Raw genomic sequence first — 3,963 nt, forward strand, 5'->3', positions numbered from 1 at the left:
TCCTTTGCCGGAGGGGTCGGGGCACTGCGTGAGCTGCTGTTTTAACATTCCTGAACATAAATCCTCCCTCTAACACACCGACAACTGATGTGCACGCTGCTCCTCTTGTAGATCGGCAACGACGCCCATCTGCCGGAGTGGCACTGTGCCCACGAGGGTGGAACGCCAGTAACACGGCTGAGGTGCCAGCTAAACAAGTGTGGAGGGGAACAGCCTGCGCAACACGGAGAGCCAACAGATCCTCCTGTTTGCAAACAGTGCCAACTTTGGGCAGCTCGCTTCGCTGCCGAGCGTGCATCTGGAGCCGCTCGCGGGCACTACACCCCTGGCACGCGCCTCAGCGGTGCCGCTCTTCTGTCCGGTTGCCTCCACGCCTGCATTTCTGCACGTGGGTGGAGAGCTGGGAAGGGAAAAATATGTTGTTCGCTTTTCAAGACCAAGGGCAAGTGATAACTCATTGGAGCAGAGCTTCTCAGGCAGTTTTTGCCAAGAGCTGGCTCGTCAGATGTTCCCAGTGCTTTTCCTCCCTCCTTTCCAGCTGCTAAGCTGTCCATTCCTAGTATTCGCTTTCACCGTGAGTTTTTCATGCCCGGGAAAGGTCGTCCCCGCAGTCGCAGAAGGCGGATTCATTGCTCTTCATACAGGCTTTGCACTAAAACATGGTCTTCACTGGGAAGCAAGTATGGAGACCACTACCTTTAAAATGTAAGCCTTGATGGGAAAGTTGCTCGGGTCCTCGTGCCGAGAGCAGCTGCCTGCCCACGGGTAGGGCAGTTCGAGATCAGAAGGGGTGGCAGAGATGGCTGATGCTATTTTGGGGGAGGCTTGAGTTTCCCAGTGTGCAGATACCCTCTGCCAGACCTTTTAATTTCCAGATAATTGGAAGGGTGCTCGTTCATGGCTTGGTGCTCTTCACTGGCAACTGGAGATGGTAGGAGTCGGAGCGAGGATTTGTTTGATATTAGGTATCCGTCCCAAATCGTTATTTTCTGCATTTGCACTAATCGTGACTTCTCAGAAAGAGGTAACGCTATGCAGACATAACGATGTTCAGATTATAGCTGGACTTAGGGAAATACTTGTCATCGAGAAATCTATTTTTATACGGGTACTGGTTAGCCTGATCTTGTAGCTGAAAGGCATGAAGGATGAGTAGGAAAGCAACTGTGACTAACGGAAGCTTTTCTCAAATATATGTAGTCATAGGAGTTAATGAAAAGAGGAAAAAGAGCTGGCTCTTGAACTCTCCGTCAGGAGAAGTGAAGTGTAACGCTATGCAGAAAAAGGAGCTATCATTTTCAGATTCCTTTCCAGCAATTATTTTGTATTTTCAAGTCTCTCCGACCTCCCAGATCAGCTTAGGAAGCTGTATTTTCTGAATATTTCCTGGAAAGACCCAACACTGCTACAAGAAATCCTGCTCTCGCCACGTTCCTACTCTTCCTTGCAGAAGCAGCAAGTGCAGGGGAGGATTAGCTGAACTCCTGTCCTGTTGGATGCTTATCCCGAATGGACTGTTTTATCACCTCTCCCTGGGTATCTGGCTGCCACACATGCAATAAGCAGCTCAGCTACCAATCCAAGCTACCCTTATTCATTGCATTCAGGAGCGTAAGTCCTCGCGGCTTAACTTCATTGCACTAGGAAAGTTTGCAGGGAAGGCTCCTCTATGAATGCAAACAGGGGAAAGCAAGCAGCACCACAGCACCAAAAAACTCTTGGTTTATGTGAAAAGTTAGAGCTGGATTACTTATTTCTGGCTCTTTGTAAGAGACGACTACGTGTTGTACAGTGGATTTTGGGGTCTTGCAAAGAAGAGCTCCCTTCCTACTCTTCAGTCTGGGCAGCAAGTTTGAAGAATTACTTTTTCTGCATCTGTGGGTTAATCGGCACTTAGTCGAGGCTCTGTCCTCGGCGGGTGGCTTGGCACACGGACCGAGCACACAGCTCGCAGCCTGGGAGTCTCTCCACTGCTTCCCGTATCCTCTAGACCCAGACCACGTTGCTCGTGTCATACTGATCATTTAGTTAGCATCTGTTTCAGATATTTAAATGGAAAATGCCTCACATGATGCATTTATTTGATTAATGCAAAATATGTCCTCCAGATCCTGAATTCAAACATCCCAACTGGAGCTTTGCAGCAACCCCCTGTGCCAACATAAGCCTTGGGAGTTCGTGCTTTCCCAGGCTGGAGGCAAAGCACGGTTTTCTCTGGTCCGGAGGGAGAGAAGCGCTCAACCCACTCAGCACCCGGGGTGGGCTGTGCATCCCACAAGCCTGAAAGCCCAGAGCTGCTGCCAGCCGGGGAACCGCAGCGCAAGCAGAGCTCTTGGCACATCCAAACCCTCCAGTCTGTGGCAGGGCAAGGATAAAAGGAGCTTTCTTGAATTTGGCTTTTTTTATTCCAGTTACATAAAGCTATTACCCAGCTTTAAGAGAGCTGGCCTATACCCTGCTGGCTTTGGCTTGCGTCTACCCTGGCAGATAAGAGCGAAGCTGCCTGCTTCCATCAGACAGCAAACAATCTGGGTACAGCAGGTGCTTAAAATATCCACAGGAAGGAAAATCAATTAAAGAAATGAAGGGCTGCTGGAGGAGGCCAGGTGGTTAAGGACTGGAGGAGGGCGAGGACAGGAGCTGGAAGGGCTTTTATGGGTGGGGGATGCTTGGGTAGAGCAGGAAAGAATAGGCTGAGGGGGGGCGGGTATGGGTTAGGGAAGAGGTGTGGGATGGTGGTGTGCTCTGGGATCGCTGGCTCTGCATGCGGGAGCCATCTCCCTGCTCCTCTGTGTAAGCTGAGCCCCTGGGCTCTCCCTGTCCCTTTTATCTCCCCTCAATCCCCGTTGCAGGTTTGTAAGGCAGCGTGTTTGTAACCTGACTGCCTGGGTTGCTGGCATGGGAGTAGGGAGACCTACAAGGACTTTCTACCTGCTTTAATTAAGCTGTTTTTTAACAGGAAATCTCCTTGGGTAAAATCTAGCCCTGATAGTAGTTAATAGCAAAACTTTATTGACTATAGAGGAGTTAGGATGGCCCCTAATTAGTCTTTGATAAGCCTGTTTTTTCCTGGCTCTCTGGACCCAAGGGCTCTGACTGCAGAGCAGGGCTCACTCTGATCCTCGGTACAAGATTTGCTCTGCCTTTGCTGGGGATGCACGGCCCGGTGTCCTGCCCCCATGCCGTGGCGAGCACACGGTTCAAGGCCTTGAGAGGCTGGGTCTTTGCTGCCCTCCCCGAATTGCTGCACGTGTCTGGGAAATCCCTGTGGATGTGCCGGGGCAGTGCATGCCGGGGAGCACCGTGTGCCGTTAGCTCTGCAGAGAAGGCACATCCAAGCCGGGTGAGATGTCTGTAATAAGTAAATGCTTGAAGCCATCCCTTGCGTTTCTGTCTTCTTTGCCAATATGTTTTTTCACCTTTTTTCATTTTTTTGGAAAAATTTCTTTACTGAAAGAGTAGTTAAACATTGGAACAGGCTGCCCAGGGCAGTGGTTGAGTCCCCATCCCTGGAAGTATTTAAAAGACGTGTAGATGAGGCGCTTAGGGACATGGTTTAGTGGGCATGGTGGTGTTGGGTTGACGGTTGGACTCGATGATCTTGGAGGTCTCTTCCAACCTTAATGATTCTATGATTCTATGATTCACCTGTACCTTTGTTTCGGGTTTCAGCCTTAAAATCAAGATTACCGCTGGCTGGAAGGCAAGTGGCAGCAAGAGCCATGGGAAAGGAAAGTGATGGGTGAGGTGGCTTTGGGGACGGGCAGGGCTCCAGCAGTGCTCTGGTTTTATTTCACCTTCCTTTGCTTCCCTTTTTTTAGTGCTGGTGAAAGAGCCAGGCTGAATGAGGCTGGGGTTTTACTGTTGAGGTTTTTTTAAGGCTTTTTCCTTTTTTATCCATAAGCCAACTTTGAAACAGAGGCGGCGAGTTTCCCAGCTGGTTTCTTGGGGGCTTCTCAGTGA

The sequence above is a fragment of the Pygoscelis adeliae genome, unplaced genomic scaffold, assembly GCF_000699105.1.
Source record: "Pygoscelis adeliae isolate BGI_AS28 unplaced genomic scaffold, ASM69910v1 Scaffold248, whole genome shotgun sequence".
Taxonomy (NCBI): Eukaryota; Metazoa; Chordata; class Aves; order Sphenisciformes; family Spheniscidae; genus Pygoscelis; species Pygoscelis adeliae.